Here is a 14,631-nt window from a genome sequence, read left to right as displayed (position 1 = left end):
CTGTTTATACAGCCAAATGAGACAAAATCCTACTGAAGAGGCGTCAGCCCTCCGGTGCTGACTACAGCACCATGGACGATAACCAAGACAGAGAATCAGCCTAAGTACCCATTGGTGAACAAACGAGTTTTCAAAGTGGTAAAAAAACACGATGGAATTCATTCTTCTAAAAATGGTATGATGTGGACACGGGTTTAAAAAAATGGCATGACCTTGGGGAATGTCACACTACGTGAAATATGTGACTTTCTGAAATACCACTGCATGGTCTCATGCAAAAGAGTGCTCAGAAAACGCTGGCCTCGCGGAATGAAGGAGAAAAGGGTGATTACCAGAGGCTAGGAAAGATAGGAGGAGTGAGATGGGACAAGGGTGGTTGACGGCGACAGTGTCCCAGTAAAATGTGAAGCTTTAGTGCTTGGTTTCAGAGTACAGTGAGTTCTCTAATCATTAAGCTATATATTTCTCAAAATAACTAGAAAAGGAGGTTTTAAACAGTCTTGGTACAAATTTCAAGTGCCTAAGAAGAATACATAATTATGCTGATTTGATGATTATATAATATATGCACATATCAAAATATCGAATATACCCTTATAGATCTTTATGAGTATGTGCCAGTTGAAATAATAAAAAGTCTGATTTCAAAAAAAAATTACCCAGTCTTAATAAGAAAGGAAGAGGAATCTTGAGGGGAAGTATATCTACAAGGATTTGTGGAACAATACCAAAATATTTAACTGTTTGCCATCAGGGTCTCAGAAGGAAAAAGGAAAACAGTTGGGTTATAAAAAAAAAAACTACTTTATAAAATTGATAGGCATCAGAAAAGAGTAAGTTCTGCTGTTCTGCTGCATGGAAACGTTTCTACCATTAATTTTTTAAAAGGTTTTCTTTATTTAGTTACTATGTACACAGTGTTTCTGACTGTTTGTATACTCACACATGCCAGAAGAGGGCACCGGATCTCATTACAGTTGATTGTGAGCCACGTGTGGTTGTTGGAAACCGAACTCAGGAATTCTGGAAGAGCAGCCAGTCCTCTTAACCTCTGAGCCATCTCTCCAGCCCCTATCGTTAATTTTTAAATGTGTGCTTCAGAATAACTACCGGAAAGCATGCTTCCCGTCCTCACCACAGAGGAATTATAAAAGTTGCATTTCATGGGTCCTCTCTAGTTGGATTTGGTCATCACACATTGCAGCTGGGACTGAACAACACACTGTGTGCCTCCCAGAAACATGTACAGGATGATACCTCAGCTAAAAATACAAGCATCTTATGAAATCATTTTAACAATACAGGGAGTCAAAATGGACAGTGACCAAGATATGCTCCAATGAGAGCCTAGGAGCATGGGTGCATACGATTATCAGTAACTCCGAAATGTAGTGGCATCTAAGCGGTCATTCCATCCAGTCATCTCTTTTGCCAGTGAGAAAACTGATGACAAAAATGTTTGGTCACTTTTTTAAGGGCTGACAAATAGCTGGTGCAAGGTCAGACATTATTCCGTTTGCCCTGATAGAAAGTTCTTATTCCTGGACAGAAATGGAGAAGAAAATCTCCTTCAACATCGTTCATCTCTCCTCCGCAGTCTTGCTTTGGTTGCTACTTTACAATATGTTTATTCTGGGTCTAGCTGCTTCCCTCTTGAAGGTTGATTAGCTCTTCCCTTTGTATAAAAAACTACTGTGACAGTTTTCCCCGACACCTGCCTTCTCCCTGTGTCACCCTCCATCCGGCCTTCTACTCAGCATCTCTTCTGGGTCACACCCTTCAGAAGTCACCAGGCCACTTTGCCACGCCCACTCGCCCGTTAGTAAACGTGCCTTTTACCCTCAGCTCGCTCCAGTCTGCACTTTCATCTGTCTGGAGAACCTGATGCAGATTTCAGAAAACGCAAAGTGAGATGTTAGCCACAAGTCCTGCAGTCTGCATAAACACTGTATGAAATCAGCTCTCAGGAAAAGGTCGCAGGCTTGGGAAAACGCTGCACACTCGGTCTTCTGGGAAGTATAGCAGACGTTGCTCTGAGATAAAATTCACCTATATGCAGGAAGCTTTATTAATTTCAGTTATTGATTTTTAAAATTATTCTAAAATTCTTGCTAATATCTTATTGAAATTGAGCCAGGAAAGAAGAACAGATATATGTTTTCCAGCAAGTTCCACAGTAGCACCAGCTTCAGAACATTAGATTTAACGATGTAAGTTTGAATATTTTTAGACAATACAGGGAGAGGGAAAGGTCCGTTCAATTTATAGTCTGTCATCATAACTATTCAAGTCCACAAAACACACCTTGTACTGCAAACCATGAGGATATTATAGCATATAGTTGTAAAGGAAGCCTTTAAACAAAATTCAAAGATATTTTGCTTTAAATTTTATTATATAAGTAATTGACCTTTTAGATTTTATTAAATGCACTACTTTTCTTAATAATCAACTATAGGCAGTTTTAATTTTTTTAATTTTTCTGTAGCAGCAGGCATTTAAAAGCTTTATTTAACCTAGAATGGCTAACACAAAATCAATAAATATCTGAACGCATATTGTCTGTACTAAATAGATTCAGAATTATAACAACAAAATGTAGTAATATCGCTGAAGCCAAGAGCAATGAAAGTCAGTAAAATTACCAAACTTTAAAAAAAACTATCTGATTCAAAAGAATGTAATTATGTAAATAAGGATAAATGGGTTTAAATTCCCTAATGAGTGACGAGTCAAATTAGTGGCAAGATCAATCAAAATGTATTCCATATATGACTAACAACACTAAATTTGGCATTGACAAATATTGAAATTTTTAATTTATGTAACAGCATGATCACAGCATATGTCATCTCTAAAGCTACAGGCTACATTAAATTATATAAATGGAATTGGGGGTCGGTGTGCTTATTTTCCTTTTTGCTGTTACCTTTTATATACAAATAAATATTTTTCTTTCCTTTACAGACACGTTTTTGATATCATCTTTATGAATTCTTTGAGAATTATATGCACTGTATTTTAAGCCTATTAAGCACCCCCACTTCTTCATTCCCACGCTCTCCACACTCCCTGCCTTTCCCATCCAACTTTGATATTTAAAAATAAACCTTTTTAAAATCAACATAGATATGGGAAGCATACACATTCATACACACTCACATGCACACACATGCACACACTTAGAATAAATGATGGTTATTCCCCCAAGTACTCCCTTACACATTAAGAGAGTGTTCCAGAGTTACACCCTAATCAATATGTAGTAATAGTCACCTTCCCATTGACTAAATGATAAATAGAGTTTATTATCTATTATGTATCAAATGATATGCTAACCCCTAAATCAGAGAAATAAGATGCACACATTCAGGACTGAAGAGATGGATCAGATGTTAAGAATACTGGGTTCAATTTCCAGGACCCACATGACCATCTTTAACTCCAGTTTAGGATGATCCAGCACCCTCACATAGTACATGGAGGCAAAACACCAATGAACATAAAATTTAAAAAGATAAATGATGTATACATATAGACATGCTTGCCCCAGATTTGGTGAAGTGAACCCACACGTTGCTCAACTGTAAGCAGAGCTATTCTACAAGCTAGGAGCTTACAGACATGTAGACGGAGGAAAGGCATAAGAGTTAACACATGAATGCTGAAAACTATATTAATCATAGCGCACAACAAATTGTTCTATGCACAATCTTAATCTGCACAATTCAGGTCTGAATCTGGTATTATTTTATAATTGGTTTCTTGCCATATATAAACAATAATGTCCAGAGTTCTGATAAAAATGGATGACAAATGCTTTACCTAGTGTACCAAGCATGTGGCATGAGAACTAGATCAGCCAGCAAAAGAATCACACATGTAAGCTAGGGTAATTTCTGATATTACTATATCTGGCTTAGGAAACGAAACACTACTATCATACAAAGACAAAAACTTCAAAATCACTAAACCACATTGTAGTCCTAAAGAAATCACGCTAGAAACATTATTTCAAGCAGCAAAGCAGAGTCATTTGCTGAACAGGAGGAGTATAGTTAACATTTCTTTCTGGTTTTGAGACACTGCAGCCCAGGCTGTCCTCGTATCAGACTAGCCTCATACTCCCAGTAATCCTCCTGTCTCAGTCACTCTCCAGCAATGGTATTACAGATGTGAGGCACCATATTCAATCAGATCACTGTTTACAAAAAGAATGGTCACTTTCAGGGAGCAGCCAAGAAAGCATACAGGAAAATCAGCCTCCAAGTCCCCCTACACACACCACCCCCGATATTACTCAGGCAGAACCAGAACCCCGACACTGTGGCCAAATCTTAACATCTAAGCTTTAAATGTTGGCAGTTATTCTTGAAATTCCCAAAGATGATCTAAAGAGCTAAAATTACTCCTATATGGTAGAATATTTCTATACATATAATATAATGGCTTGGTTATGAAATGGATAAATTCACTTTTTAAAATTGTAAGAAGTCATTAATGTATCAAGAACAAACAATTTCTGGTTTGCGTTTTAGAGGCATAGTCTGTTTTCTGAAGAGAAGACTGGAGAGCAAACCAACACTTATTAAGTCGGCGGGCCAGAGCCTCTGAGCAAGAGCTGCGTCACTGGCAGGTTCAGCACACAACTGGGAGCAGGCTGTCAAAGAGGCAAGAGCTGCCGTCCTCTTTTCTCAATGCCTGGGACAATAGTCAGTGGTAAACACTGTCCAAAAGCTTACAACACAAACTGTTCTCCACCAGCTAACAGTATTAACTTTGCCTGAGAACTTGGAAATACAGATTCTCGAGCCCTATTTCAGAATTCATACTTTAAGGAAATCCCTCGATGAGATTTGTGTCTACACATAGAAGGTAAAGAGGCAATGGCCTCAGGAAGACGGCCATTCTTCCTTATCACAGAACTACACAGCCTATTCCAAGTGTTTGGCTTAAACTTAAACTTCAGTATACCCTCTACATCTCAAACCCTAACCCTTACCCTACATGAGTGGTCTAGGGACCTCAGCAGAGATGACCACTCAGGCACAGTTTATAGTCAATTGAAAGTCATTCCTCCAGCTGGCTGGGACTACATTCGGGTTTTCAAGTTCTAAATGTAGCACCAAATGTCCAGAGTACAGGGTTTTTGAAGGCAGAAACCACATCCTGACATCTAGCTCAGCTCTGGGGGAAGTGATGGGCAGGTGGGGAGCTGGGAGGGGTAGCTTCATATAAGCAAGCAATTTGACAGAATCTAAAATAAGCAGTTAGCTGGGGTGATGGGGGAGCTGTCAGTTAGAGTGGGGTGGTTATGAGCAAGCAAGCAATTTCACAGAAGCTAAGATAAGCAGTTAGCTGGAAGGGGTGCTGCCCCAGCCAACGGTTCAACACAAGCTAGTCAGCCGATGCACCTTGACCTTGGGTTCCTAGAATAGAGTTGGGTAATTTTCCACAGCCTTCTTCATCAAGGAGCTCAGATTTAAGTGAAACCTAAAATAGCCTCAGCAAGAACACAGGAGACTTCTGCACTGTCTTACCCTTCACCCCGGCACCAAGCCCAGAGTGAGTTCAACATCAAACATAGAGTCCTCTGAATGATTTCATCTAAAGACTGGGGCCAAATTGAGTCGCCCATCTGCCTCATTCTGCTTCTCCTGCTGGATGTTTTACTGTCAGCCACAGTCTACGAGTAGACCTGGGCGATTGTGAGACTGGAGGTGACAGAGGAGCTGGCACACGTTGTCCTAATTCCCTGTCTCTCCATACCCCTCTGTTGACAACGGCAGACCCATAGTCCTCCATGTTTGATTGAAAGTGTCACCACACCCCCTGGCATCCATGTAGCCAAAGCATCTGGAATGTTTGGGTGGAAAGTTCCATCCCAGGTCCCCGCCCCTGGGAGTTGCCTCAGTCCAGAATCCACCTCCGAGAAAGCTCACCAAACGATGACCCCTTCCCCAGAGAAGCTCAAGACCCTCCCACAGGGTTTTTAAACTGCCCCCCAGAGAACAAACATGTGGTTTCCTGGTCTTCCTTCCCCATCTCCTCTCTGAGGGCCTGGAAGGCCATTGGGAGCACTAGTAGCCATTAAACCTGAGGTTTTTTTTTTTTTCTAATTCGGTTTGATTTGGTCTGATTTGGAATATTGTGTTGGCGGAGAGACTTATTGGGCCATAAAGACTTTTCACTTCCGACGCATATAGCCTAGAAATTTACCTCTAAACTAATAAACTACTACAGATTTGAATTCATTGTCATCATTTATGATTCTGGAACCTTCACATTTAAAAGTCTGCATATCCAAATTCCATTCTACAAGTCAGAGAATGCATTCCACCATAGCAGCCTATTCATGTTGTGTCTTGGCCATCTCGATCAGACATTAGCCAGGCTCTCCCCTCCTCTCTAAGTCCTCCCCAACAGCATGAACAGCACCGTCAGTGGCAATCTGTCATCTCCTTGGTACTGTTCATTCATTTGTATTCCCAGCCTGACTCCCACGGGCACTGGAATTTGCTCTCCCTCGGAGAAGGTCTCGGCCATGCCATGTCTCTGACCTACAGTCACTCTGTGTGTGTAATTCAGCAAAGGGAAGGACTCCCGCCTATCGGAGTCACTCCTTCTGCGGATGGACTTTGTGAGCTGCAGTCAGTTTGCAGTTCTACCTACATACACGGGATGCTGTCTTCCTTCACAATCCACCCTGACTCAAACATTTTAATTATTGTAATTAGTTCTTTTAAGATCTGTTCTTCACAATGAAAAATAAGAATGACCCGCAAAAGCAGGTACAGAACAGTTGATTGTTCAGCCATTCCTTTGGAGCCATCTCAAAACTCTAGGAGACTTACCAATGAAGACAGTTGGTTTCCCTTTTTTGTTTTGTTTTGGTTTGGTTTGTTTTGGTTTGGTTTGGTTTGGTTTGTTTTATTGACACATTTAGTGTTTGTTATTCGTATAATCAATAGCTTCCATGAAGGAAATATGCACTCTCTCTTTCTCTCTCTCTCTCTCTCTCTATCTATCTCTCTCTCTCTCTCTCCCCTATCTCTCTCTTTTTCTCTCTCTTTCTCTCTCCTCCCCCACCTCTAAGAAGGTATCTGTCTTCTTCAGGCACATCTGCTTTTGAAGTCCCAGCTGCCAGACCTATGAAAAATAAATGTTTGCGCATAAGCCCCCCGGACTATGGTGTTTTTATTATAGCAAAATGACTGGCAATATTAAATAAATACTTATTGAGTAAATGGACCTTCCTAAGGGTTATTAAATTTTTTAATTTACAGATTTTGAATGGATGTTTCTCATCATCATATACTATGTGATGGTTTGTCTGCCAATCTAATTTCTGCTTGGGTTGATCAAACGATTTTACATTAGTGACAATGAAAACAGGCAGTGGAGGACGATGGAGGCATTGCAGACGGAGACCTACGGCCTGTCACAGCTGATCTGACAAGAAGAGAGCATCACAAAGACCCACAAACTGCATCATAAGATTTCATCCAGTTCAGTGTTGTGACCCCACCATAGCCATCAGCATCAAGAGCGTGAATTATCGTGCAAAATCCACTGAAGAGATGTGTGACTGCGGAGCTGTGGCCCACAGAATAAAGTCACACTCTTATGGTCTCACAACTACCTCTTGTTACCATCACCTACACAAGCTTTATAATAGCAATTTACGTCTGTCGTCTGTCAACCAAATCAGCAAGCTAATGGAGGTTCACCTCTTACCAAATCATGTGAGGGACAACTGTGCCTGTTTGTGTCTGTGTGTGTATTTATGTATTCATGCACATATGTATGTATGCATGTGTGTATGTATGTATGTATGTATGTATGTATGTTATTTTCCTCCAGTGTTTTAAATTGACAATTTCTGAATTATCACCCAATAGGAGCAGTCACGCTCATTCTTTCAGTACATAACACCCAGTGTTTCAGTAAAATTTGTTTGAGAGTTGTTCTCTCAAGAAATATATTCTAGAAAAAGTCTATTTTTACACAGCTGACACTTTGTTAGATTCTAATGCACACATATACACACAAAAAAAAATTTTTTTGGTTGTGTCCAGTCCACAGAGACAACTATAAAGAACACCTTGCTTTTCTTAGTAGATGATATTTTTCATACTAGAACAAGCATACTGTGGGTATTATGAAGCAGGGGTATCAGAAGAGAGTGAACGTAGTTACTTCTTGAATAAATAAGTACAATTTTCATTTACTTTCAACAAAAAAGGCATTTTAAAAAGATAAAAAAAACACTAAGATTCAAATGAAAAAATATCAGGGCAGCATTTGCATATACAGAGAATAATTATTTTAAATTATATGGGTTTTGGTTTACTCTAGAAAGAATCTGTCTCCACACAGCCCAGGCTGTCCCAACTTGAAACTCGAGTTCCGGAACACAAATATACTGCCCCAAATCTTCTATAAAGCATTTCCTATGAATATGCCCGTGTATTTGTTGATGAAGAGATGCCTGGTTCACCAAAGGGAGCCGAGTGCTGCTCTGAACTGTTAAGCACAACAACAGGAGGGCATAGGCAATTAACACAGCAAATTGGAAGGTTTAGAATCTTTGCATGACCTTTAAAGAGCAACAAAGTTGCCCGTTCCCATACATGCAATTATACACTGACTAGTTTGTAGGGAGTAATGTATAAATATGAAAATATTTAGTAAAACAAGCCTTGTCATCCAAAGCCACCTCGAACTCTCTAGGTTTTGTGTGCATGGTTTGTTCTGCAAAGCCCACGATTAAGAGCAAAGGCGATGCATTTGGCTGGCTGTCTCCACTTTGTCAAGTACCGAGTCTGCCATCGTAGTAATTGCTGGAATGCAACATTATTGCATTATTGAATCTCACAGTAAGGAGTTTCCAAAATCTACTGCATAGAAAAAGCAATACAAATATAAGTTTAATTGAATGACCAGATGCACTATTGCTAGGGGAAAGGGAAATATACCTTTGCTAACTGGCCATTCAGGGAAAATCATAAAGCAATTACAGCTCCTAAGGAATAATTGGGAAACTGAAGGAAGATTAACCGGGCTTCATCTAATATAGGCAAGTGTACTCTGATTCCTTAGCTATATCCCAGGCCTCACATGGGTCATTGTGAGCACATTAGAAGTCTCTCCTTACAGCTTATGTATTCACTAGCCATCTGATTTGCAAGCAAACTAAGTTCTGTATTTTCTGGTGGCAATGCCAATCAATTGCCAAACTGACACCAAATTAGTGAATAGTGGGTCTGTTATTACAGTCCTTGGTGAGAGCCAACAAACACATGTGATCCACACATGGAAAGTAGATGGGCGTTAGAAATCTAACACAAGTCACAATAGTATGCTTTGCTGTAACTGTCTTTTTTAACACAAAATCAATGTTTTCCATGGCTACCATTAAAAACACTTGCATATGTATGGATCTAGAGATTATATAGAAACACAATGCACAAGAAATATATCTAAATTCTACTTCCTTCATACTCTAGAAAGCATAGGCATTCTTCTTCAAATTTCAATAAGAAAAAGAAGCAGAAGACAAAATGAGTGGTTTTACTTCATGATGAGAACTCTGGAACACTGCACTGAGCGCAGAGTCAGACCTGCAGCAAACTATGTAACATGCCCGTGTCCCATGGCAACTGCAGAACAGAAGCGAACTTCATGCCCGCTAGTCTCACCTGTCCGTAAACCGCTCCAGGCTGCGCTCCAAACTTAAAATACCCGCTCTTTCCTTTATCAATGGAATGTCTAAATAGCTCGATGTGCTCCAGCTAAAGTTCCAAAGAATTCCCCAAGAAAACGGTAAATTCTCCTCTTTCAAGGCATCACAACATGAGTGACTGAAGAGGCAGGCACATCCCGTGAAACACGGGGCGAGCAAAGGGCCCAGAAATGCTGTTGTTTCAGCCAGCTTGGCCTTCATGTCTAGCTGCAGCAGCAGCTGGTATTAATGAATTTCTTCTCTTTGTTTTGATGGGGTCCTGCTAGTAACAGATTGATGAATTGCATTTGTAAATATCAGGCATAGATCAAAGCAGACTATGGTAGATGCTTATTTTTACCTCGATTTATAGGTTCTCGCCAAGAAAACAAAACTGCATTAGATGGTAAAGTTCCTCATTGCTGCTTGAATTTTCAATGAACAAAAACAGCTGCCAAATAATGCTACTTAGTGAGGCATCTCTAATAAAATACTGCAGAATTGAAAGTCGGGCCACTAAGCTGTTTGCATTCTGAATGTTACAGCTTTTCAAATACGATGGAGGCAACCAATGGCACTTCGGAGAGGTCCTCGTTTGGGACATGCATTACATATCTTATTAGCAAATGTCCATCAGTTCGCAATTACACCTCAGCTTGAACACGATCCAACAGCACTATTTTTTGAGAGCCATGATAAGAAACGCTGGAGAGTCAATGATTACCCTTCCTGCTCAGGGTAATCCATAAGATCCAGTTGGTGCTAAACTATACTATGTACATTTCCATATGAAAATGCCATTTAAGATGGCTATCAAAACACTGTGTTATAAATATTAAATCCAGGACTATTAAGTTTTTCTGATAAATTCTCTAAAATGTTATATCACCCCAAAGTTTTATCACTTTATAAATTTTTAAAAGAGAAAAGTGGCCAAGTCTAAAAATAGACCTTTCTTTACAGCCATGACATCACATTTTGTAACTTGGTGGCTAGTAAATACTATAATGCAGCATCTAAGCAGAGTGTATCCATTTTGAGTTCAGGTTCACAAGCATCTTTTCTCTCCACTTTGTCACCCTTACAATAACTAACATTTTTCCAATTCAAAATTACAAATGCGCGCGTGCGCACGCGCGCACACACACACACACACACACAGACCCCTCACCTTCCCCTCTAGCGTAACTTGTAACATTGTATAGAAATTTGCTTTGACACAAAGGTTTCCTGACTCTATAAGAAGCATGAAACGAAGAGCACTGTATGTAAATGTGTCGCTGAGCATGCTCAACCACCGTTTTTAAAGGCAAGAAAATAACCACGACTTTCATCAGTGTTTTAGACTTTCAGGGAAATTTTTAATGCCGTTTTGAATCAGCAACACTAAAACTATATCTGCCCCTTACAAGACTCCCCATGCCTAGTCCTCAGATTGCAATGACAGTGTTCTCAAAACCTTATGATATAGATAATACAAGCGAACTGTTTGCACTGGAAATTGGGGAAATAGAATAAAATAAGCTTCAGTGTGATTCCTGGTGGCCTATAAGTGGTTACTGATGGCTTTTAAAAGTAAGACTTTAAAAAGGTCAAAACAATTGACTGGCGAGATACCGAACAGCATGGAGAAGAAAAAGAATCAGACGTTTCTGATCTGCTATTGGAAATGTATGAGGTTTGGTGCCGATTTTAAAATTGTAAAGTACTTACCAGTTAGGGAATACATGTGCAAACATGGAAAGGGAGAATATAATATCCCTCACGCTCTGATTCTTTAACCGTCAAATGTATGTTTAATCTTCTTTGCCAGTAATCTCCTTTATTACTTCACATGGAAACCTTAAATTAATTACTCAATTGTCTTAAGTTACCTCGCCTAATAGAGCAGTTTAAAGGTGCTAATTGATAACACTCTGAAGGGTGGTGTCTGCAACAATCTGGTTGGGCAGACAGGAACCAGATAATTACCAGCCAGCTGACAGTCATTGAAATTTCACCCTGTCCAGAGAAGGACCCTCAGACACTGGGTGAATGGGAAGAGCTCTTCAGAGTGAAAAAAAAAAAATAGGTTTGGGGCTCTAGATGAGCTTTTGTTTGTTTTCAAACCCAAAAAGGACTTTGAAATTCAAGAGGAGGTTTCACACTCACAAAGGAGGGTGGTTTATTCTCTATCTTATTGGCATGAGACAAACTCACCAAGCACACAGGGTAGGAGTAGCTGGTAACTACACATTCAATTCCAAAGGCTTGGGCAATGGTTTAACACTGGCCACGAAGTGCAATACTGAATGAGAAAGTATGATCTCCCCAGGGGCTCTTAGAGAACCTTGGGTACCTCCCCCAGTGGAGACCGGATGGCTCAGCCGGCAGCTCCAGAAGAAATAGGGCAACGGACCTCAAACTTTGCCTTTACAAAAGCAGTTTCCGGAAATGTGGCGTTGCCTGCTAATAGCTAAGAGCCATCCATCGCCTGAAGACACCTCTTGGTAGACACCTAGCCTTTTAGGAGAAGGAGGGGGCAGCAAGGCAGGTGGGCAGAGAAACCTGTGCTACAGGCAAGATGTAGAAGACATCTGCCTAGAAAGAAACGAAAAGCCAGTAGTTTCCCACCACCGCAGCCACCAGCTGTGCCTCCCCCCGCCCCCCGAAAGCTGTTCATTGAAAGATCCTTTATGAAGGCTGTCTTGTAGTAGCCTTTACTAAAAGCTATTTCATTCGGTAATAAAGAGTCTGTTGTCAGAGCGAAAGAAACCTTTGAGCGGGTGAGGCTCCGGAACTTAGGAACGCGGCTCTTGATGGACATGGTTAAAGGTGGAGGAATCAATACCCCCCACGGAAACGCCCACCCTCTGCAGACAGGCCTGAGAATGAACTAGTCAAAAGTGGACAGAAAGTAGGCATTCCAGACAGGCGACCTGCCGCGTTCCCTGGATCATCATCAGTCCTCACTGATTTCGGCCTTGATTGCGACTCCCCAACTCCTTATGAAAAGTCTCAAATGTTCACCAGTCAGAACTGGCGAGGGAGTCAATTAAAAACCTCTTGGGTCCTCGCTTGGGTCTCTCGCCTTCTGAAATAAGAAAGGGGAGGACCCTGCTCCCCAAGGCTCCTGTCATGGCTCCGTCCCCCTCCGGTAGTACCTCTTCCCAGCCCCTGTCCTCACTGTCTTCGGGGGCAGCGGGGAGCAGGCTGCGGGACCGCATCTACCCTCATCTTAGTCTCCCGGGGCGAGCTCGTTTCTGCCCCGGGCCCTCGAGGAAGCGGAGGAAAGCAAGATGCCCACGCGGGCTGCGGGGGCGCGCGGTGCTCGCGTGGCCACTGGGGTCCCCAAAGCCCAAAGGTTCCCGAAGGCGCGGCTCGCACCTACCTGCAGCCGGGCGTCCCGGTGGCGGCAGCACCTAGCGATGGTCCTGTAGCTTCCGCGGGCCGACGCCAGCCTTACCGCTCATGCATCGCTTCGGAGATGCCGGTCCGCTGGCACCATCCAGGGGCATAGGGACCTGAAGTCCGCCGGTGTGTGCGAGCGAGTGTGACCCCGAGTGCGGGTGTGGGTGCTACCTCCTTCGAAGGCTAAAGGGGGTCTCGGCAGTGTTTCCACATACAAGCTAGGGGTCCCCTCCCCGAAGCAAGTGGGAGGTGCAGCGCGCGAGGCCGGTCTCTGGTCTCTGGTCTTTATCCCACAGTGTCAAAGTAATCAAAAGGTTTGTTGACTGAGAGGGAGGAAACCAAAGTGTCCGCAGCCCCCGGCGGCGCCCGCGGTCGCCCTGGCTGTCCTCGGCGCTGCGCCCGGTGCGCTCCGCTCCCGCGACTGCCAGGAGGATCCAGGCGGGCTCCAGCAATCGCCGCTCTTATTCCATCTCCGATTTGTTTGCTTTTAGCCGAGAGCGAAGACTTTTCCTCTCGCCCCGCGTCGTCTCTCCCTTTCACACACGCGCGCGCTCACACGTCCCCCACCCCTCTCCCGCCCTCCCCCAGGTTCTCTGGGGAAAGGCAATTGGACGCGATGATTCACCTTCAACAGAGCAGCCTCCGCCGTGCGACTCCGCGACTCCACGAGTTCCCCGGCTCGCTCAGGTCTGCGAGGCTCCGGTGTGGACTGGTTCTGAGCAGGCTCGCCGGCTCTGCGCTCAGCCGCCGTCCCCCCGCGAGGCGTCCGCGTTCCCGCAGCTCGCACACAGGTCCCCGCGGGTGCCCTCTCCGACACCTGGACGCCGTCGACTCCGAGTCCACTTAGCAGCAACTCCTGACCAGCTGCAGCCCCTCGACCCCACCTTCAAGTGCAGCCGGTCGAGCTCCTCGCAGCCCACCCGCTGCCACTCTAAGGCATCGCGTGCTCCAAGGAAGGGGAACCCTCTGCTGTCCCCCAGTCACGGGTGCGCCAGCACCTTCACCAGCGCGAAGGTGCGAGTTCCAGCATCAGACACAAGCGAGCAGGTGTCGCCTGTGTCACTTCGCTAAAGGCGGGAGTGAGAAAGAACAGAACAAGGGGAGGGGCCCGAGGAAACAAATCCAGATCGCCAGGAGAAAAAGAAGCCAAGAGCAATCAAAAGCTCCTCCTCTCTGAGTCCCACCACAAACGTACTGTCAAAATACACCAGTGATGATGTTAGAAAGTCACCCCAACGGGAAGAACCCCGCTGGTCCACCCTAGACACCCTCTTCCTTCCACTGACTGACCACCACAATAGGAGCGACTGGCCCCACAGTATAAAACACAGAAAAGGCAGAGAGAGATGGGTTCTGACACTCCAGGCTGGGTTAAGCAGTAAAATGAGATGACAGGACCGGGAGGCTTTTGACTCCCGCTCTTTCTCCCTCCCAATTCTGTTAACAGTGGCTGCAGCTGTTGAGAGCAAACCACCTTCCTGCAGAAAAACACAGGACCGGGCAGCGGCAAAAGGTAC

The 14,631-nt window shown here is 43.3% G+C and overlaps 1 protein-coding gene across 2 annotated transcripts in view; it reads right to left on the bottom strand.

The window, feature by feature from the left end:
* Nucleotides 1-13,679, bottom strand: part of Tafa2 (TAFA chemokine like family member 2) — a 448,779-nt gene extending 435,100 nt beyond the window's left edge. Inside the window, exon 1 of one of the 2 annotated variants that reach the window (XM_085683417.2) lies at nucleotides 13,095-13,679. The gene's annotated coding sequence lies outside the window, so the exon portion shown is untranslated. The remainder of the gene's footprint in view (nucleotides 1-13,094) is intronic. The other variant, XM_048418687.3, reaches the window with a different exon arrangement.
* Nucleotides 13,680-14,631: the final 952 nt, after the last annotated feature.

Source organism: Myodes glareolus, chromosome 26, assembly GCF_982192425.1.
Source record: "Myodes glareolus chromosome 26, mMyoGla1.1, whole genome shotgun sequence".
Taxonomy (NCBI): domain Eukaryota; kingdom Metazoa; phylum Chordata; class Mammalia; order Rodentia; family Cricetidae; genus Myodes; species Myodes glareolus.
The sequence above is the reverse complement of the archived record's forward strand: the minus strand, read 5'-3'. Positions and strand labels throughout refer to the sequence as shown.